We start from the raw sequence: 23,925 nt of genomic DNA, 5'->3' as shown, positions 1-23,925 counted from the left end.
GGTCTTGAAACAACCCTGATCTATTTTATAGAAGGTACTCACTATCAATAAGAGGCAGAAAATCCAAAATAGATTTATGTTTAAGTACAGTTCCTATGGCTTGACTAACTCTAAATTTTCTCATCACCTATGTTAACTAAAAAGTAACTTAATCATTAGAACAAACTTTATCTCAGAAACTCAGCAGCCACTTCCAATGAGTAAATGGTGGGTTTTCATCTTCCCCAAATATACCTTTCTAAATTTCAAATGGTTACTGACATTTTTCAGAATAATATATTAAATATCTTAATTATTATTTGTCTTAGTCAAAAGAAGTTACTATGGTTCATGTAATACTGAATCTAAAATAAAATTATGGAAATTTTAGGAGATGATATCAAATGTTTTCCAGGTGGCTTTTAAAATTGATGATTGATTCACATACTGATGCTGACTTGAGAAAAATAAAATAGGGTTTAAGAAATGACTCAAGATGCTAAGCTATTAAAATTCAATTTTTGACCCCAATATGCTAAATACCAAGAACTATAAGTTGGAAAATGCCCAATGACTATCTTCTTTCTGGAGGTTCCAAAATTTATGACTAATTTATTTCTGTAAATCTAGAACCACTTACTGCTGTTTCTATAATTTTTAAAGCAATTCTGTCACTGTACTGAATTCAAAAGGATTAATCTGTATTTTATGCTGTGGCTGTAATTAGCAAAATCTGACTTAATAAAGATGGTGAAATAAAAGGGTCCTAAGAAATATTTATTAAACTTTCACTTTTTATTTTAATAAAGGTATTTTTTCACAAATTGAAATTTATCTTGAAGTCCTCTCAAGTCATATTTATTTTCCCATTCTCTTATTACATTTTAAATATCCCCAATGCACCTGTACGCTGCCCTGAAATACCCCTTCTCTAAAACATTACATGAAGTTAGAGCAATCATATATTCCAGCTTAGATATATTATAATGTCACCCTATCTAAAATGAGTTTGAGTCAAAGCTAACAATATAAAATCAAACATTCACTACAGCACATACTAACTGACCAACACTGAATGCATAGCAGTTAACAGATGAAAGCAATCAATGCTTTCTGCTTTTAAAGAAATGACACTATCATAAAGTAGTGTATATAAATGACAAGATGGAGTTTCTAAAAGTACCATTACTTATATGCTTAAAATAGTATAACTGAAGAAAGAAAGCTGAATACAAGCTAGACTCTTAGCAGCATGAGAACACATGTCTGTCATAGTCCCCACTCTATTCTTGGCACCTCCCACAGTACCTGGAATAAAATGGGTACTCAATAAATATTTGTCTGCCAACTGTAAGTCTAGTTAAGTACATGGGCTTGGAAGTCAGACAGATGTGGATCAAAATCCTGCCTTATTCAGTTAGAGACACACTAAGATTTTTATTAAAGGCAATATTATCCACTTATTCTTCCTTCTAACTCATAAGACATGAATTCGAAAGACTTCTCCCTCTAAAAATCAAATCTATTTTCAAAAATTAAGTTTACCACATGAAAATTGTTAAAAAGTTGTGCTTTAGGCTTTGAAGGCAACTCATAAAGAGAAGACTCAGTATTTGTAGCATGTTACAAATTAGGCACTTATCTGTGCAGAATGTCCCCTTTAAAGGGGATGATAATTTATAGGCTCTAACATATTTGTTTAAATTTAGTCTCAGTCACTGAGGGGAGAAGAATAAATTTCATAAAAAGTGAAATTATTCATCAAAAGCTTTATTATAAATATTTGTATACCTTGACTCATTAATTCCACTTCTGAGAATCTACTCTAAACCAAAAAGTAAATTTCACTGAAACATTACTTGAAACAATTATAACAAAAGGAGCAACCTAATACCTAACAATATAAAAAATTATGACATAATTACAGTACACCAAAAACATTCACTATAACTGTAGGAAGATTTTTGACCAGGAAAACTGTTTTGTCACAATGCAAAATTGGAATCATAGAATAAAATGTATGCATGCAGTATGCATTTAACTATATAAAAATATTCATAGAACTAGAACTGAAACCGTCCTAATTTAAAGATAAAAATTATCAGATTAGGTAAAAGTAAAAGGCAAATTCTTCAGACAACTGGAACTTAAAAATGACAGACTAGTTTAAAATTAACAGATACCTTAAAATGTATTAAATAAACACAGTCAGGTGTCAAAACATTAACTCATCAAAAGGAAAATTCAAGGAAGAAAACATTAAGTGGGAAAAAGGTACACACGTATATAATAATACATTATAAAAACCAATAACAAGTGCAGAAATGTCTGTATCAAATTACACAGCACTAAAATGTAAAAAGAATCATTAAAATGTATGTGAAATATTTAGAAATATACTTTTGATAGAAAATTTCAACATGCCACTATAAATTCAGATACTAAGGTATCTGTTAATATGAGATAGAAAAAAAAAGAACATAGAGATATCGATAATTAATTAGCCATTAAATTAATGATTTATTCAGCAATCACTTCATATAATTTTTAAAGCACATATGTAAAATAAATATATTGACATCCACTAGGTCAAAAAGAAAATATAAATAAGTCTGTAAAAATAGATTATAACAGGTTAATTTCTAAATCATAAAGCAATAAATATATAAATTATAATAATAATAGAAATTTAAGCAAAAAAATCTCAACTCTTTCAAAATTAAAAATGTTACTCCTCCTGCATCACAGTTTGTGGAAAATAGTGAAAGTTGACCAAAGGGACAAATTTATAACATTTATAAAAACAATGTTTCTTCTCTACTTAACTATTAAATGTTGGAGTTTCTCTGAGCTAGACAATCTTCTCTTTATGATGAGGCAATTTCATCCATTCCATACTTTCACTTGTCATTTATATGGCAAATGAAATAAAATTTTAAAAAAGAATAGAAATCATCCCTCCAAAAGAGAGACAAAGCAGTATTATTTTGAAGATGGTGGATTAGGTAAATGCTATGCCTGCTGCAGGCCAGGATCACCTCAAAATTACAATAGAAAAATCAACCTCAAGAATAATCTGAAGACTAGATAACAGGATCCCTATAAGTAAGGCTATAAAGAGGAGGCCACATCGAGACTGGTACTAGGAGTGGTAGAGCCGTGAAACGGGCTGAGTCCAAATTCATAGGTCATGTTTGAATAGTGGGAGGGATACCTTGGTGGTGGAGCGCCCCTCTGAAGAGGGAGGGGTCGTAGCACCACACTGGGCTCCCCAGCCCAGGGCTCCTGGGACGGGAAGAGTCCCCACAACATCTGACAGTGAAAAGGAGTGAGGATTCTGTCCGTCCATCCCTGTGAGATAGAAGGCGGCTAGAAACCCAGACATTCTCTTAAGGGACCCACACACAGACTCACTCCTTGTACTCACCTGGGCTCCGGTGGAGGGATGATAAGTTGCAAGGCGCCAGAGGAATATGGGGAAACACTGTTGTGTGGCTTTGGTGCAAGGGCTGGAGGAATGGCACCATTGTCCCTGTGTGGAGCCTGCCTCACAGGTAGCCTACAGGAAAGCATCATCTTTTCTATGTTGAACCCTCCCCCAACAGGGCAAATCTGAGACCACATTGGTCTGGTAAAATCCGCACACGCGCACTACATTGGTGACGCCTTAGGTCCCCACCCCACACAGCTAGTACTGCATCACCCCAGGCACTCTCAGCTCCTGGGCAGCTGGCCCAGTCTCACAAGCTGCAGAAGCCTTTTATAGCAGCAGACGGCCTATGGTGGCGTGGGGACCTTTCGGTGCCAGCCAGTTAGCCAGAACCTTAGCTGCTGTGTCTCTTGGGCAGTGCTCAGGGATCTGCAGGCCTAAGGTGAGTGGTGGCTGGCCAAGGTGTTCTCAGGGCATTTTGCAAGGTGGTCACAGGCTGGCACTGGTAAAAGAACTGAATCCTCATTGACTTTGTAAAAACTAAGAGCCACACCCTGTGACTACCTGGAATCCTGCCAACCGAGCTAGTGCTGCATCACCAGGGACACTCTTAACACCAGGTTAACCTGCCCAGCCCGAACACCTAAGGAGGCTCTTTCAACGTCTAAGCCTTATAAGCAGCCAGCAGGTGGCAACAGGCCTAGGTGCACCCTGGACCTTTTCCTAAGCTGCTCCAGGGTCACTACTGGGCACAACTTGTCTTGGTTCACAGTGAGGCCACCCCCACATGCCTCCAGATCCAGCACAGGCAACAACCACACACATATAGCTTTGGAGCTCCTACCAGGTAGCCCTGGGCTGGTCACAGTGAAGGCTGAAATTGGTCTGCACAGAAGCCCTTACCAAGAGACACCAGAAACAACACACTAAGAAACTGCCTTCAGACCACACCAGAGCACTACACAGTTAGTCCCACAAGCAGCACACCCACAGGGTGGTCTCAACAGGCATAAGCGATGGCTGGGGTGAATCCCCCTCTGAAGGACTAGCCCCCACACAGTAGCTCATACACTGTGGGTGTACCAATCCACTCAGTCAGTCAGCCTGGGAGTCAGTCCCACCCACGGATGTGCCCATAGCAATAAAGGCTCAACTACAACACAGTGATTTAGAAGACAAGGTAGTAGAAAATACCCAATAGGAACAACAACAACAAAAAGAATAAAAAAGAAAAAAAATAGTTTAAGGGACCTCTGGAACAACATCAAGCGTAACAATATTTGCATCATAGGAGCTCCAGAAGGAGAAGAGAGGGAGCAAGGGATACAAAAACTATTTGAAAAAATAGTGACGGAAAAATTCCTAACCTGGCAAAGGAAATAGACAAATAAGCCCAGGAAGTACAGAGAGTCCCAAACAAGATGAATCTAAACAGGCCCACACCAAGATACATTATAATTAAAATGACAAATGTTAAAGACAAAGAGAGAATCCTAAAAGCAGTAAGAGAAAGACAACTAGTTACTTACAGGAGCTCCTATAAGATTACTAGCTGATTTCTCAACAGAAACTTTGCAGGTCAAAAGGCAGTGGCAGAATATATTCAAAGTGATGAAAACCAAGAGCCTACAACCAATACTGCTCTACCTAGCAAGGCAATCATTTAAAATTAAAGGAGAGATAAAGAGCTTCCTTGACAAGAAAAAGGTAAAGGAATTCATTACCATCAAGCCAGTATTACAAGAAATATTAAAGAGACTTCTTTAAGAAGAAGGGGAAAAACAAACAAACAAAAGAAGATAAAAAATATGAATAATAAAATGGCAGTAACTAGGTACCCATCAATAATCACTTTAAATTTAAATGGATTAAATGCTCCATCAAAAGATGTACAGTGTCTGATGGATAAGAAAACAAGACCCATACATATTCTGTCTACAAAAGACACGCCTAAGATCGAAAGACACACAGACGGAAAGTAAAGGGATAGAAAAATATTTCATGCAAATGAAAATGAAAAAGAAGCTGGGGTAGTAATACTTATATCAGAAAAATTAGACTTTAAAACAAAGCCCATAATTAGAGACAAAGAAGGACATTACATAACGATAAAGGGATCAATCCAACAAGAAGACATAACCCTAGTGAACATCTACGTACCCTAAATAGGAGCAACTAAATACATAAAACAAATATTTGCTGACATAAAGGAAGAGATAGACACTAACACAATCATAGAAGTGTTAGTAGTGTTAATGCCCCATCGATACCAATAGACAAATCTTCCAGACAGAAAATGAGCAAGGAAATAGTAGCCTTAAATGACACACTAGAGCAGATGGATTTAATTGATATTTTTAGAGCATTTCACCCCAGAATACAGCAACAGAATACACATTCTTTTCTAATGCACATGGAAAAAGACCACATGTTAGGCCACAAAACAAGTCACAATAAATTTCCAACTTCCAAGTTCCAAGAGACCACATGTTAGGCCACAAAACAAGTCTCAATAAATTTAAGAAAACTGAAAATATATCAAGTGTCTTCTTTGACTACAATGGTATGAAACTAGAAATCAATTACAAGAAAAAAAACTAAAAAACACACAAACACATGGAGGTTAAATAACATGATACTAAACAATGAATGCGTTAACAATGCAATCAAGGAAGAAATCAAAACATACCTTGAGACAAACAAAAATGAAAACACAAGGATCCAAAATCTATGGGACACAATGAAAGCAGTCTTAAGAGGGAAATTCATAGTGATGCAGCCCGACTTCAAGAAACAAGAAAAACCTCAAACAATCTAACTTTAAACCTAAAGCAACTGGAAAAGTAACAGCAAACAAAGCTCAAAGTGAGGAGAAGAATGGAATAAAGATTGGAGCAGAATTAAACAAAATAGAGGCTAAAGAAATACAAAGGATCAATGAAACCAAGAGCTGGTTCTTTGAAAAGGTAAACAAAATTGATATATCTTTAACCAGACTCATCAAGAAAAGAGAGGACCTAAATAAATAAAAACAGAAATGAAAGAAAACTGACAACAGACACCACAGAAATACTAAAGATTTTACGAAAATTTTATGAGCAATTATATGCCAACAAATTGGACAATTGAAAGGGATAAATTCCTAGAAGCATATGATTTTTCAGCTGAATCGAGAAGAAACAGGAAATCTGAATTGACCGATTACTACAAAAGAAATCAAAAGCAGTAATCAAGAAACTCCCCATAAACAAAAGTCCTGGACGAGATGGCTTCACAACTGAATTTTACCAAACAATCAAAAAAGAACAAACAACTTTCCTTCTCTAATTATTCCAAAGAACTCAAGAGAAGGGCAGGCTTCCAAGCTCATTCTACAAGGCCACCATTCCAAAACCAGACAAAGACATTACAAAGAAAGAAAATTATAGACTGATATCCCTAATGAACATAGATGCAAAAATCCTCAAGAAAATATTACCAATCAAATACAGCAATACATCAAAAAGATAATACACCATGATCAAGTGGGATTTATTCCTGGTATGCAATGTTGGTTCAATATCCGCAATTCAATTAACATGATTCACCACATAAACAAAATGAAGGATAAAAACCATATGATCACATCAATAGATGCAGAAAAGGTGTATGACAAAATCAAACATTCATTTATGAAAATACTTTCAGCAAAGTGGGAATAGAAGGAAAATATCACAACATAATAAAGGTTGTATATGACAAGCCCACAGCTAACATCATATTAAATGGGGAAAAACTAAAACCATCTCCTTAAGATCAGGAATAAAACAAGGATTTCTACTGTCACCACTTTTAATCAATATAATACTTGAGTCCCAGCTATAGCAGTCAGACAAAAAAAGAAATAAAGGACATTCATATTGGAAAGGAAGAAGTAAAACTGTCATTATTTGTAGATGACATGACACTATACAGAGAGAACCCCAAAGATTCCACCAAGAAACTATTAGAAATGATAAATTAATTTAGTAAAGTAGCAGGATACAGAATTAATATTCAGAAATCAGTTGCATTTTTATACACCAATAATGAACTATCAGAAAGGGAAATTAAGTAAACAATCCGATTTACAATTACATCAAAAAAAATACCTAGAATAAATTTAACCAAGGAAGTAAAAGACCTGTACTCAGAAAATTATAAGACATTGAAGAGAGAAATTAAAGAAGATATGAATAAATGGAAAGGTATACTATGCTCATGGACTGAAAGAATTAATATAGTTAAAATGTCCATACTACTCAAAGCAATCTATAGATTCAATGTTATCCCTATCAAAATACCAAGGCATGGGGCTGGCCCGGTGGCTCAGGCGGTTAGAGCTCCATGCTCCTAACTCCGAAGGCTGCCGGTTCGATTCCCACATGGGCCAGTGGGCTCTCAACCACAAGGTTGCCGGTTCAACTCCTCCAGTCCTGCAAGCGATGGTGGGATCCGCCCCCTGCAACTAAGATTGAATGTGGCACCTTGAGCTGAGCTGTCTCCCGGATGGCTCAGTTGGTTGGAGTACGTCCTCTCAACCACAAGGTTGCCAGTTCGACTCCCGCAAGGGATGGTGGGCTATGCCCCTGCAACTAGAAATGGCAACTGGACCACAAGGTTGCCGGTTCAACTCCTCCAGTCCTGCAAGCGATGGTGGGCTCCGCCCCCTGCAACTAAGATTGAACGTGGCACCTTGAGCTGAGCTGTCTCCTGGATGGCTCAGTTGGTTGGAGTATGTCCTCTCAACCACAAGGTTGCCAGTTCGACTTTCAACTCCTCCAGTCCTGCAAGCGATGGTGGGATCCGCCCCCTGCAACTAAGATTGAATGTGGCACCTTGAGCTGAGCTGTCTCCCGGATGGCTCAGTTGGTTGGAGTACGTCCTCTCAACCACAAGGTTGCCAGTTCTGGATGGCTCAGTTGGTTGGAGTATGTCCTCTCAACCACAAGGTTGCCAGTTCGACTCCCGCAAGGGATGATGGGCTGTGCCCCTGCAACTAGAAATGGCAACTGGACCTGGAGCTGAGCTGTCTCCGGACTTAAATGTAAGACCCAAAACCATAAAACTCCTAGAAGAAAACATAGGCATTAAACTCTCTGATATTACTCATAGCAATATTTTTTTATATGTTGCCTTGGGGAATGCTCAACCACAAGGTTGCCGGTTCAACTCCTCCAGTCCTGCAAGCGATGGTGGGCTCCGCCCCCTGCAACTAAGATTGAACGTGGCACCTTGAGCTGAGCTGTCTCCTGGATGGCTCAGTTGGTTGGAGTATGTCCTCTCAACCACAAGGTTGCCAGTTCGACTCCTACATCTTATAAGGGGTTAATATCCAAAATTTAATAAGAACTCATGCAACTCAACACCAAAAAACAAATAATCCAATTAAAAAATGGGCAGAGGACCTAAATAGATATTTCTTCAAGGAAGACATACAGATGGCCAATAGACATATGAGAAGATGCTCAATGTCACTAATCATCTGAGAACTGCAAATAAAAACCATAATGAAATAACACCTCACACCTTTCAGGATGGTCATCATCAACAATAATTGTTGACACGGATGTGGAGAAAAGGGAACTCTTGTGCACTCTTAGTGGGATTTCAAATTGGTGCAGCCACTATGGAAAACAGTATGGAGGTTCCTCAATAAATTAAAAATAGAACTACCTTACGACCCAGCAATTCCACTCCTGGGTATTTATCCAAAGAAATCCAAAACATTAATTCAAAAAGAAATATGCACCCTATGTTTACTGCTGCATTATTTACAATAGACAAGATATGGAAGCAACGCAAGTGCCCATAAATAGACTATTGGAAAAAGAAAAGATGGTACATATACACAATGGAATATTTGTCTGCCATAACAAAGAACAAAATCTTAACATTTGAGACAACATGGATGGACCTAGAGGGTATTATGCTAAGTGAAATGTGAGATTGAGAAAGTTAAATACCATATGATCTCTCTTATATATTGAATCTAAATAACAAAATAAATGAACAAACAAAACTGAAACAGATTCATAGATACATAGAACAAACTGATGGTTACTACATGCAAGGGGGAATGAGGGGTTGAGTGAGAAATTTGAAGGGATTAAGAAGTAGAAATTGGTAGCTGTAAATTAATCCTGGAGATATAAAATATGGCATAGGGAATATAGTCAATAATATTATAATAACTATCTATAGTGCCAGAAAGTTACTAGACTTATTGGGGGGATCACTTCATAAATTATATAAATGTCTAATCAATATACTGTATACCTGAAACTAATATAAAATAATATTGACTGTCAACTATAATTTTTAAAAAATAGTCATGGGGAAATAAAGTATAGCATAGGGAATATAGTCATTAATATTGTAATAACTATGTACAATGTCAGATGGGTAATAGATTTATTGGGGTTATCACTTTGTAAGGTATATACATTTCCAAGCACTATGCTGTGTTATACACCCGAAACTAATAAAAAAAGAAGAAAAAACTTTAAAAGGAAAAAAATTGGAAAGAAATAGCAAGAAATATTGATCAAAAGAAAACTGGGGTCAGTATATTAACATCAGACACAATAGATTTTGTACCAATAATACAAAAAATATTATTAAAATTAAAGAGGTCCACTACATATTGATGAACAAGAAGTTAACAGTCCTAGACTTGCATACTGCTAATATGGCCTCAAAACATAAAACAACAATTGACAGACTTCAAGAGAGATAGGTAAATCTGTCATAATAGTAGAAGACTTTAGCACAACTCTCTTAGTAATTGGCAGATTTAGTAAAAAAAAAAAAAAAAAAATTAAGGATATAGACAATTCAAATAACAAAATTAATAAAATTTACCTATTGTTAGTCTAGATAATGCACCCAGCAGCCACAGAATGCACTTTAAAAAAAAAAAAAAAATCAGGTACACATTAAGCATTTACCAAAAATGACCACACACATAAAGCAACTTTTAATCAATTTAAAAGGATTGGAACCCTTGTTCTTTGACTACAATATATTTAAGTCAGAAATCAATACTAGAATGGTAAGAAGATAAAGATATTAGAAACTAATAACTTTCTATTGGTCATTTGCTTCATAACAGAGGTAGTGTTGCAGAGCATCAATACCTCACACCATACACAAAACTCATTCAAAGCCACATGTGACAGGAAAAACTATGAAACTTTTGGAAAACGATATAGGAGAATATTTTTATGACCTCATGGTACAAAAAAAGAGAAAATTCTTAAACAAAACACAGAAAGCACAAATCAAAGGAACAGATTGTTAAATACGAGTCTGCTAAAATTAAGAACTTGTGTTTATCAAAAGACTCCATACAGAAAGTGAAAGGTACATATCTGCAAAACACATAACCAACAAAAAATCATATATCAATAAAATATAAAGAATATTATGCTTCAATTTAGAAAGATAACCCAGTTGGAAAATGGAAGCCAAAAATTTTGTAGGATCAGAAACAAAAATACCACACAACAAAATGTGTTCAATTTAATTTGCATATCAGGGAAATGTAAATTAAAATCACAATTAGATAATATTAATATCCATGAGATTGGTGCAAATTTAAATGTCTGACAATACCAAGTGCTAATGAGAATGCAGAACAAAAGGAACTTTCATCCACTGCTGTTAGTATTAAAAATTGAAAAATGGTGCAGTGACTATGGAAATCAGTATGGAAGTATCTCAAAATACTGGAAATGGAACTACTTTATGACCCAGCAATTCCACTCTTAGGTATCTATCCAGGGAAACCCAAAACACTAATTAAAAAAATATATGCATCCCTATGTTTATTGCAATGTTATTCACAATAGCCAAGACATGGAAACAACCGAAATGCCCATTGGTAGATGACTGGATTAAGAAACTGTGGTACATTTACACAATGGAGTATTACTTGGCCATAAAAAAGAATAAAATCTTACCATTTGTAACAATATGGATGGACCTAGAGAACATTATGCTAAGTGAAATAAGTCAGATGGAGAAAGACAAATACCAAATGATCTCACTTATATGTGGAATCTAAAGAATATAATAAATGAGCAAACTAATCAGAAATAGTCTCAGAAATATAGAGAAAAAACTGAGGGTTGCTAGGTGGGAGGGGCATGGGGATCAGGGTGAAGGTGAGGGGATTAGAAAGCACAAATTGGTAACCACAAGATTCCCACAGGAATACAAAAGACAATTTGTGGAATATAATCAATAATGTTGTAAAGATTTTGTAGGGTATCCAATGGACACTTGTCTTATTAGGGAGACCACTTCATGGACAGTATAGATGCCTGACCACTGCGCTGTATACCTGAAGCTGAAGCTGAATAATAATGAATGTCAATATAATTTAATATATATATAGTCACAGGATGTGGAGTACAGCATAGGGAATAGAGTCAGTGGAACTGTAACAGCTATATATGATGTCAGAGGGGTAGTAGATTGGGGGTGGGGGTTATCACTTTGTGAGGGGTGTAAATGTCTAATTATTACATAGTTCTGTACACCTGAAACTAATACAAAAGAGACAAAAAAGTGTATATAATCACTTAGGAAAAATTTTGGTATTACTTACTCAATGTGAACATAGACAAAAACAAAAACCCACCAGATGCCCTACTAGGTATACCCTAAGGGTATCTCTTGCGTTGTGCACCAGAAGACATGTATAAAATATTTATAGTGGCATTTCACATAATAGTAAAAACCTGAGGATAATTTAAATGTTCATCACTGGTGAAATGGATATATAAGTTGTGGGATATTTATACAAGGGATCACGATACAAAGTGTAATGAGTAAGCTATTGCTATGTGCATCCATGTGGATAAATATCAAAAATACAGTGTCTAGCAAAGGAAACCAGCCATAGAAAAATACACACAGTATGGTCCATTCATACAAATTTCACAAATAGACATGGCCTAACAATATTGTGTATGTTGATGGTGTATATTTAGTGGTAAAAACTTTAAAGAAAAGCAAGGCATGGTTATTGCAAATGTCAGAAAAAAGGGGAGGTACAAAATGGCAGGAACATGGAAAAGTATCTGGGCTAAGATACTTACTGTCTATTTCTCAGCCTGGGTGATGAGTACATTGAAATCTGTTTTATTGTTGTTTTATAATTGTACATATGTACTTTCATATCCTTTTTCTTGTTTGAATATGTGCTATATTTTACCAACATACATCAAGAAATCCTTATTTTCTGCAAAACCCTGAATAAATTAATGTATACAGTAGGATTCTCAGTTGCAAGCAAAAGAAACCACTCTAAAGAGCTCAAGCAAAAAATTAATTTTGTGAAGTTTACTATGTAGTCACTGAATTTCTATAAGGACCAGCTATCCCAAGTTTAAGAGTATGCAGACAGAAATGCTGCCCAAGTTACTCTGCTAGATGGTCCCTATGGAATTGCCACTTCAGCATTCAGAGTAGATACTGCAGCTGCACATGTGGGGAAGTGGACATTGTCACTAGATTCTTTATCTCTGAAAGTTGCATGACCCTGCTCCCATCCGCATTGGAATGGATTTCCAGAATACCTGCTTATTTGTGATAGTAGTTTCAAAATGATGGAAAATAATGGACCTATAACTTAGGATGGAAAGCTGAACACAGCAAAACTCTGTGAGGAATCATTGTCATTGTAGTTTATGTGACTGTCACCTTCCAAAGTTGTGCACTATAGTCATAGTAGTTTGCAGAAGCCTTTAGCACATGCTTGAAAAATGAGTGTCTGGATTCTAGATTCTAAAGGTGTGTAGACTCCTGAAGTGAGAAACTCCCCATCTACAGAAAATGGGTTAGAAATTGTTGGGTGGCTGTTATTGGCTGAATTGTGCCCCCTCAAACCCCCAAATTCATATGTTGAAGCCCTAATCCCCAGTATCTCAGAATGTGACTGTATTTAGAGATAAGGCCTTTAAAGAGGTGGTTATGTTAAAATAAGGCCCTTAGGTGGGTTCTAACCTAATCTGACCTGTGTCCTTTTATGAAGAGGAAATCAGGACACACAGAGATACCTGGGAGGTACACCCACAGAGGAAAGACCCTGAGAGGACACACCAAGAAGGTGGCGATCTGCAAGCCAAGGAGAGCGGCCTCAGAAGAAACCAAACCTGCTCATACCTTGATCTGAGCCCACAGAACTGTGAGAAAATGAATTTCTGTTGTTTAAACCACTCAGTCTGTGGGTTTTTTTCTGGCAGCCTTAGCAGACTAATACAGTGGCCAAAAAGGACAAGTATCCACTAAAACTCACAAGAGATAAAAAAGGAATAAAATTATTTTCTAGTCAGACTAGTCATTAGCCATGGAGGGGTTTTGACCGGGATGTTGGAAAATGATTTATATCTTGATGTGGGTAGTGGTTATGGAGGTGTTTGTGTGTGTGTGCGTGTGTGTGTAGCTATATGTGTCTAAAATTTCATTGAGCTATACATTTTAGGTTTGTACATTTTACCATATGTATGTTTTACCTCAAATAAAAAGTTAATTTTAAAAAAACTACCACAAAAATGCTTGGCACCAGTGTTGCTGGCAAAGTCGTATTTTCAAAGACTAGACATTTCTCAGGCTATACAAATTGCCATAGAGTTTGTAAGTAAAGCTATTGAATTAGTTTTATGAATTAGCATAACTATGAAACTGAGACGAGAGGACTGAACCACTTTCACGTAGAAATAAAGATTTTAAAAATAAATTATTAGCAAGACACTTCAAAAGTACATTAAAAAGTTAATCTTTCACCAGGACAATGCAGGATTCATTCCAAAAATGCACATAGTTCACTTTTGAAAAATTTATTCATGTATTCTACCACAGATGTCAGTAGATGTCAAATGCCATTCCATAAAATTAACAGGTTGTTAGCAAAGTAGCAGAATAGAAGACAAATATGCTAAAGGTAGTAGCTTTCTTTTCAGTCAGCTAAAAAAAATTGGGAAGAACGATTGCATTTGCTCTAGAAATAAGAAACATAAAATAATTTTAATGGAAATTATGTAGGGCTCATTTGACAAAGTTATAGCCCTTTCCTTATATAAAATCAGCTTCAAATGTAGAAGCATACCATCGTCCTGAATGAACAGGCTAATTTTGCAAAGATATCATTTCTTCCTAAATTAGGTATGGGGTGGCTTTGTAATGTGTCAACTTTCCTTTCTATTTCTCATAAAAGTAGACAGGAGAGATTCTTATGGGAGACTTGAAGAGTGAAAGTGAAGCAGCAGTCATTTTATAGTTTGTACACATTGTCACTGATCTGTACTTTTATCTCTTGGTGTGATATAGTGTCCAGGCCTGCAACGCTCTGCCTTCCCCTGGAGCCTCCTTCAGCTGCTCTGACTCTTGGGCCAGATATGTGTTTGGCCCCTTGACCAAAGGAAGACAGACACCCACAACACACCACCAAGGGCAGAGCCAACCAGAAGAGGGACTTGTTTCACTTCCTGTGAAACAAGAAGCCCAGGGAGTGAAATCTTGTCCTTACTCTTCCCACTTTACCTCCATCTTTGCTTCCCAACTGCTTGCCCGCTGGACTTCAAACTCCAGCATTACGCGCAAAGAACGCAGCCTTGCAGACACTGTTTAACCAGCTCCTACAATTGCATAAGATCACTTAAAGGCAATCAAAAAGCATCATAAATGTTTAATGTCTTTGATATATAAAGAGTTCCTATGAATAAATTCTTAAAATGCTAACAATAGCTGAAAAATGGAGGAAAATATGAATACTCATGTCAAAAAATGTAATTGGTCATTAGACATATGAAATCAATATGGAATATCAATTTTATTTAAAGAAATAAAAATAAAAATAAAAATTGCCTACCAATTATAATTTACGAAACTGTTAAAAACCAAAGTCTAATCTCACTTACTGATAGTGAGAAAGTAAGTTAATATATGGTTTTAAGAGGTCAGTTTGGCCAAACATATCAGGAGCCTTGAGAGAAATAATTCTGCTCTTAGAAATCTAACCTAAGAACACAATTAGCATTTGTACACTTAATACACAAAGATGTTCCTTGCAGTGTTACCTATGCTAACAAACCACTGCATACAGTTATTTGTAAATAGGAAATTGTTTTGACTATATCATGGTACATTCATAAGATGAAACTATAAGTGTCCATTAAAAATTACATATTTGAAATATTAAAATAATAAGGTAATGTCCATAATATAATGTTACATGAAAAGAATGGCCTACAAAACTTTGTAAAGTATAGGTTACATTAAAACTTATAAGTGAAATTAAATATAAAAGTAGTAAAATAAAGGACTAGAAGAAAAATACATCAAAATGTAAGTGGTGATTATGTAGGGGATTATGAATTTTTTTTACTTTTTTCTTTTACTTTACTTTTCTTATATTTTTTTCTTTATGCTTTTTTATATTTAAATTTTCTAATATTTTTATAATCATAAGAGATAGGTGTTATTAATATACCAAATCATTGTTCCCTAATGATGGGATTAGGGGCAGGTTTCTGGTTTTACGGAGTCCTAGTGTTTTTTTAATGTATTGAATTTATAATCTGACTTTTTATAAAAATCACCCTTTTCACATTATACGTAGCCTCATCTCAGAGGCCAAGTGAGAACACTTGAAAGTCTCTGACGTTCCTGCAAAAGCTGAGCAACCTTTCTGTCCCTCAAAGTGTGAGATCTCTGAGCTAGAAGATGAGTAGAAACAGTTAAACTGATTAGTAAAAGTCTTTCCAGTTCTAACTGTTTGAAAACTCTCATCTAATTGTTTCCAACAAATGGTTCTAATTCTATCCTCTTGGGCCACACAGAGTATATCTAATCCTTCCTTTACATGCAAGCCTTTCAAATATTTTGAAGTTTTCATTTTCCCTGGTCTTCTCAAGGCTAAATATCTCCAAATTCTTTAAGTATTTCTCATAGGTCATGATTTTGTCTTTTCAACTCGATGCCATCTTTCAGCTATGTTTCATTTTTTTCACATAATAAATGGATGAGACAACCTTATTGACTAACCATGAAAAAAATAAAAGGTCAATGGTAAGAGTTTTAGATTTATTTTTCAGTACTATTTATTAGAAAGGAATTTATTTTTCCTTTTAAAAGTTGAATTTCCAGGAACTGTTCACTCAAGTACTCAGAAAATTCTAGGTTAAGGATACATTTTACTAAATTATTTAATTATTCCTGGAAGCAGGGGGGCAGTATGGACTAATGTTCAGAAGCAGAGGCTCTGGAATCAGACCATCTGGGTTCAAATCCTTCTCAACTATTTATAGCTATATGACCTTGACCATAACTCTGTTTCCTTCTCTGTAAAATGGATGGTAATAATTGGATACATTTCATAGGTTACTGAGAATTAAATAGAATAACGTATGTAAAACACTTAAGTCACAGTGCGTGGCACACAGTAAAGTCTTTTTAAGTGAAACAGTTTATATATGCTCCCAAAGTCATTGAAAAATCTTCAAAATAAGTCTATATGAAGACAGCAACTACATGAAGCATCTATATGAAGGAAGAATGTGATCAGAAAACAAAAGCTATTATAGTTACTAACAGTGGCAATATTTCATTTTCCAATTCCAAATGCATGATTTGATTTAAAACCTGTACTGTTACAAATTCAAGTCAGTGGACACAGACCTTTAATGTGAAGGACAGAGCTTAATAGGGCATTGCAGACCAATTAAATAAATTCAGTATTCCGGGGAGACATGATGAGGGCTTGAGTCACAGAGAGGAGGAGGTAGTTTATGACAACGAAAACGACCATTTTATTGAGTGCTTACCTGGTGCCAAGCACTCTCACTCAATGAAGAGGAACAGGAAGCAGAAGAGAAGGGAAGATAGGGAGAGGAGTGTGGGGAGGGGACGGTGGGGAGAGGAGTCCAGGGAGGGCAAGGGCAGGAAGCAGGGAGAGGGGAAGAGTGGTAGCTCATATGCATTGAGTGCAGGCTCTGTGTTAATTGCTGCACATGAATTGTTTCATTTAATCCTATTAACCTACAAATAGGTATTAATGTTACTTGGGCAAGTAACATTAACCTCTACAGAGGCCACAAAATTTATAAATGGCAAAGAATTCAAACCTAGCTCTTAACCACTAAATTATCATTAGGGAAAGACTGTTTAGATAGTGGGAGCAAAAGGACAGGGAAGAAAACAGATTCTGTCTAAATAACAGAATCAGTGGTGATAAGAAATACAGATTTGAGTGGGGACAGGAGGTGGAATAGAGAGTAGAAGAATTTTTTGGTTTTTGCATTTCTGAAGGCACTATCCAAGGCACTCTAAAGAAAATCGGGACATTTAGATTACACTAAATCAGTTTCACAGTTCAAAGGAACTGACAGCTGAAGGTCAAAAATAACACTTAAAAGACAAGGTAACATTCTCAAGCCTTCCTTTTACTCCATTTTGATTTCTGGGAAAGTAAAATGAAACATGGAAGATAACAAAAACAGTTTCCTTTTCTTTTTTTATCAAGGTGGTTTTTTAATTTGGTAAATTTAGAAATGTCCATGTTTGCCTTGATTTGATAAAATAAAATTTAGTAACAAGAAATAGCTTTAACCAATATTTCCTTAAATTCACACACTAAAGGAAGATCCATGCAGGATCCAGCAGCATGGTTTCGTCACGCCATGCTCACTCTCAGAGAAGCACAGAGAATCTGGCTGGTGAATGGCCATGCGCATGCTTTCTTCTGGATACACACCTGATTAAAGACTACAGGATCAAAGAGCAAAGTGCTTACAAAGCACTTACAGCAAAGTGCTGCAGACCTGAGAGCTCATCTGTGAACTGAATCACTTAAAACTATTTTAAAGGGTCATCACAAAAGGAGTGCTTATTTTTAGAAATGAGTTTTCTTTTGATACAAAGAAAAATGTTGGCCATTTCCCTTATGTTTATAACAACATTCCAATTTAATCTTCAGTTTAAAAATTCTTTAATTATTGCCCAACACTGTTTTGTTGATTGCATAACACCCACATCTCTGATACTAAAATCTAGACTTTTCTACAAGTGTGTGTGTGTGCGCACGCGCGTGCGTGTGTATCTGCATGTGTATGCATGTACACACATTTTTTCCTTTATGTCAATAATATACATTAACGTTATGGTTTACAATTTTAATTATTTTCAGGGGAAAGCTATAAACATGAACAACAGAAAAAAACATTCCTGTTATAAAAACATTATATTTTTGCTCATTTCATTTTTACTTACCCAAGTCTTTTTCTGGTAACAGCAGTGGAGCTGGAAAGAAGCATGGTATTGTGCAGGTATCTGTTCCAAAAGTTTGTTCTTTGGAATTCCACATCCCTGTTCTCCACCACTTAAAGTCACTGACATGTATATATACATAAGGTCTTCAAGTAAAAGTAACTAATAGGTGTTGGAATTATTCTTAGAGTGATGATTAGAATCTCCTACAGAAAAAGGCTTTCCAATCTAAATTTCCTTTGTTGGTTATCATGACTATCATTGAAAAATCTGGAAGAACATATGCCAAAACACACAACCGCATGTTTTTTGTCCAGTCATACAGAAGAACCCAGTATAATTATTCTTGAATTAAAATCAAAAGCAAGTTTATAAGAAGAGATCTATGTTCTTTTAAATACTGAGACTTCCTCTAGTATTCAGTTGATAACAATCACTGTATTTACTTGACTTTTGTTTACAGTAAAATTAAAAGTTGAAAGCCAAAATGTCTTACCAATTTAAATAAATTATATAAAAAAACACCACATACCACCTTATACCTATATATGCCTTTGGCATTTCTATTTTGAGCAAATATATTGTTCTAATGTAGTATAACTTTAATTTTCCTTGTCTTATATTGTTATATAAAATTTAATAGTGAACTTTTAAAAACAAACAAGCAAACAAACAAAAAACAAAAGAAGTTTGTGTGCTCCTGGAAGACAGAACCAAAAAAACATTGGGTAAATTAAAAAAAACACACACACATTAGTTTTGCTTCTCTACAATTTAGTCATTATAGTAGAATATAAGTTTCAAACACACAAAACCTCGAGTCTCCTGGTGCATCTTGTGTTACCATCTCTTATTCCACTGGCATTCCTATGTTGGAGCAGAGTGTTCTTAGGATAATTTAGCTGAAAAAAAAAAAAAAAAAAAAAGCTACAGTTCTTCCCTGTTGTCTATTCAAATATTCAGAGATGTCAAAGGGAGTTTTTGCACTTTTTTTCCTTAGGTGCTCTAGATGGAAGCAATCTGTTTCAGTAATTTGTTTTTTACCTTGATGAATGATTTTTCACCTAAACATTCATTGTTTTCTAATACGAGAAATGTTAACATTTTATGAAAGAAATAATTTTGTCAGTATGAGACTATAATTTTTTTTTTTTTTTTTACTTTATAGTCAACTGTTCTTCCCAGAGCTCCTGAAGTCACTAATGGTCAGACAAGAAAGGGTTGCCAGAGGGTCAAATGGTAAACACAAAGAATAATGTCGAACTTACATTACAAGGCTGTTCTGAGACTCATTTGAATTGATGTAAATGATTACAAGTGAATGTTAAGTAAAAGTGAAAATATGAAGTAAATAGAAGTATTACTACTGTTAGTGAACGCTCATTTGAGTCCTACAAGTCTTCAGAGAACAAGGCCTCAAGTCCAACGTAAGGGAGTTATGGCTGGAAAACCAAGAGCGTTCTCTAATTATGCCATCTAGTCAAACCTGAGGCATACCGATCATGTAGAGCTCTGGACGATCTCAGAATCAATGAGACCATCCACATTCCACCCAATATTTTCTAGGGAAGAAATTTCAGTTTTTAAGTAGAAATGATAGCAAAAGTTCCAATACTCATTTGTCACAGTTCCTTAAGTTTTGTCCCTATCGATGTAGTGTTTACATTGACAGCAGCACATACGGCATCAACAGCACATACGGCATCAACGTACTGACCTTTGAATATACATAGATAAAGCTTCTGATCTGCCATTATGGGATTCATGCTTTAAGCTTTGTTTGTTTTGTTTTTAAAAGCCGTGACGATTTTAAGCTGATCTTTGTGCACTGTTTTCTGGTCTCCTTCACATCCAACGGCATGCACTTAGGAAACAGCTGGCAAAGGTTCAACGTGCAAATCTGTGGCTGGAAGTGGAGAAACACTAACTGGCTTATTCACAGATGGACCAACAGCTCTGACCTGATTAGCCAACTGAACAAAGACACAGCTAATCACATGCTTCCTCTCTATACAGACTATTTGTCTCTAAAATTAAGTGAAAAGCTGCATACTCCCTAGAAGAAGAAACCAGAGGGAATCACAGCGATGCCCTCCGTTAGACTGCTGCTTTAACGTTTCCCAAACATCACCAGTGTACCTGAATGAACAAATGGGTAATGAAGGAGCAAATATGTACTAAGTACCTACTATTATACCTACTGTGTGGGGACTACAAAGATGAACAAATCATGGTTACTGTGCTTAAAGGGCAATGTAGACGGCAAGGAAAAAATGTCCACAAATAAGTGTAATCCAATAGTATTTCATTTCCCTAGGAGAGCTGCCAGATTTTAAGTCCTGATTAAATACGAGTGTCTTTCTGCGATCCAATTTTTTTTCCCACGCCATTAGGCACATAAGCCATGCATCTCTGGTCCCCAAACAGTTGCTGCCTAGCACTGATCACGTGGAATCTTAGATGTATATCTTTCAGCAGGCAGACTTACATATACACACGTAAGTATACATAGCTTATTTACCTGGCATTGTGCCTAAGTGCCCAAGCTGTTTGCCAGTTCAAAATGTCAACTTCTCACAGCTCAATTGTCCTCGCAACACTTAAAAACAAAATTAATCAATCTGGCATTGTTCTCCCAATCTCATCAGACTAAATGGAAGTCAGCACAAGAGTCACAGTTTTAGAACCAAAATAGGAGATGGCCTTAGATTAATGTTATTTCTTGCAGATTCTAACAGTCAAACAGTTTATTAAATACATGAGATGAAAAATTAACAAAACATAACAGTGTTTGTGCTACCTCTCCAGGAAGTTAACACTTTTCCAGAGAATGGCTTGATCTCTGAGAGAATTAAAAATGCATGGGAATAAATTATGCATGGAAGCACACAAAACAGTTTAAGAGCAGGCTATTTTCTAAGAGTCTAATTAAAGCCTCATTGGAAGTTTTAAACATTTCACTCTAGCACATAGTTTGGCTCTGACCTTGATTACTTACTTTTCTTACTGATGGTCTTTACTGCTCAGTATTTTACTACTGATCTTGACTGCTAAGGAGAATCTGATTTAGCAGTAGCACTAGAACCAAAAGGGTTTACTTCCCAGCTGACCTCTTCAACACCCAAGCGGGTATTTAAGGATACCTGTATCCCTTCTTTTGTCTACACATCCACCAGCTGGAAAACAAAACAGTGGTCATGTGGGGATCAACAGTAGGCTGACAAACAACATGAGTTCAGAATATTGTGAATTTGGAAGTCAATAGTTTTGTACGCTGTCCAGCTGTTTTCCTGACCACTGGGAAGTAGAGAGGAAGGAAAACATCTGAAATCGTTAGTATATCTGTCTTTATTTTTACTTCCACCATTACTAAGGAACAGCCAAGACCAAGGGAAAGACAAGTTTTGAAACTTTTCACAAATTGCAGTAACATAATGATTTTAACAAATCTTCAATTGACCTTAACCATAAAAGAAGTATCTTACAACACTTCATAAGTCTAAGTGTTTTCACCTACAGTAGTACTTACTATATTGTATTATGTTTGTGTCTCAGACATCAACTGTGAACTCATAGAGAAAAAGGCTGTGGAAGTCATTGTTTGTTTGTGTTTAATATCAAGTAGCCAGGCACACAAAGCGGTTAATATTGCCATTAGACAATTAGGAAATCAGAGAATAAGAAATACATGATTTTGTTCAAGATCACCTGATAATAACAATGTTTTTTGTTTTTTTTTGACAAGGTACATTTATCAACCTTTTCCCTTCAAGTCCATTTTTTTTCCATTCTACCATTCTGAACAAAATTTATTTATTGTTTCATTAATTTAATAATTTATCGAGAGCCGATTATGAGCCAGGCATTAGGGATTCATTAATGAATGACAGCCTAGGACAGGCATTTACCAACTAACTATAGAATTAATAATGTAAATTACAAGTGGGGTAAATAACACAAATGAGACTGACAATAACAGAGAAACCTAACCTTGTGTAGGGGTAAGGAAAATTTTTCCTTGAGAAAGGAAATGCCAAGTTTTCCTTGATAACTGAGTTGAGTTCTGGAGGACAAATAAAATACAAACTACAAGTATATGTGTGCATGGGAATTGGGAGTTGAAGGAAAATTCTCAGGTAGCAGGAATAGCATTGAAAATATCAAAGCATAGGAAGAATTGTTGTTCTTTAGAGAAGTGCTTTTCAAATGTGGATTGATACCAATTAGTGGATTACGAAATAAATGAAGGCAAAAATCACCATTAAATAGAATAAAAATTAATAGAGATCACATATTGTAAGGGTGGGTATTTTGTGAAATTTTTGCATTAAATATATAGTTAAAATATATTAAATATATTAGTTATATATACGTTATATATACTAATATGTATATATATATTAGTTAAATATATATCATTAATATGATGTAAAATGCTTTTTTTTTTTTTTTACTCTGTAGCAGTCAAAATATCTTGAAACTATTGCTTTAAAGGACCAGGAGGCAGCCAGTGGGGTTTGAGGCTGGCATTAGATGAGGCTGATGCAGCAAGCAGGTAATAACAAATAATGAAAGCATCTTAAGGATTTAGTCTTTAGGCCAAGAACAATGAAGGATTTTAATCAGGGGAGAAAAAAAACTGGTCAGAATTTAACTTTGAAAAGATTACTCTAGTTCTATACTATAGAATACAGGAGAGAGTAAGGATCAAGAATAGTTAAAAAGAATAATTTAGAAGCTAATTTATGCATAAGTGATGGATGATAACTTGGGCAAAAATGATGACAGTAGATTCAAAACAAAATATAAAATAAATTTAAAGAATACAAGTGGGCATTGAAAGTATAATAAAAGAATAAGAGACTAACAAAGATGAAAAAAATAATTGAAATATAAAATCAGTGGATGTTTAACAGCAAACTAGACACAGTTGAAAGGATAATTAATGAACTGGAAGGCAGATCTGAAGGAATTACCCCAAGTGCAATCCAGCACAGGTGACAATGATAAAAAAATATAAGAGGAAGGGAGGTTTTTCTGGAGTGGAAACTCAAAAACTGGAGGAACCAGGAAGAAATACCCAAAGAATAATTTTCTAGAACTGATGCAAGACAAAAGCCATTTTTAGAATCAGGAGGTCCAATGAATCCCAACCAGTATAAATAAAAATAATATTCACAGTTAGACACATCATAGTGAAACTGCAGAACACTAATGAAAAGGAG

Source organism: Rhinolophus sinicus, linkage group LG12 (genome assembly GCF_036562045.2).
Source record: "Rhinolophus sinicus isolate RSC01 linkage group LG12, ASM3656204v1, whole genome shotgun sequence".
Classification (NCBI taxonomy): domain Eukaryota; kingdom Metazoa; phylum Chordata; class Mammalia; order Chiroptera; family Rhinolophidae; genus Rhinolophus; species Rhinolophus sinicus.
This window is presented reverse-complemented; position numbering follows the sequence as displayed.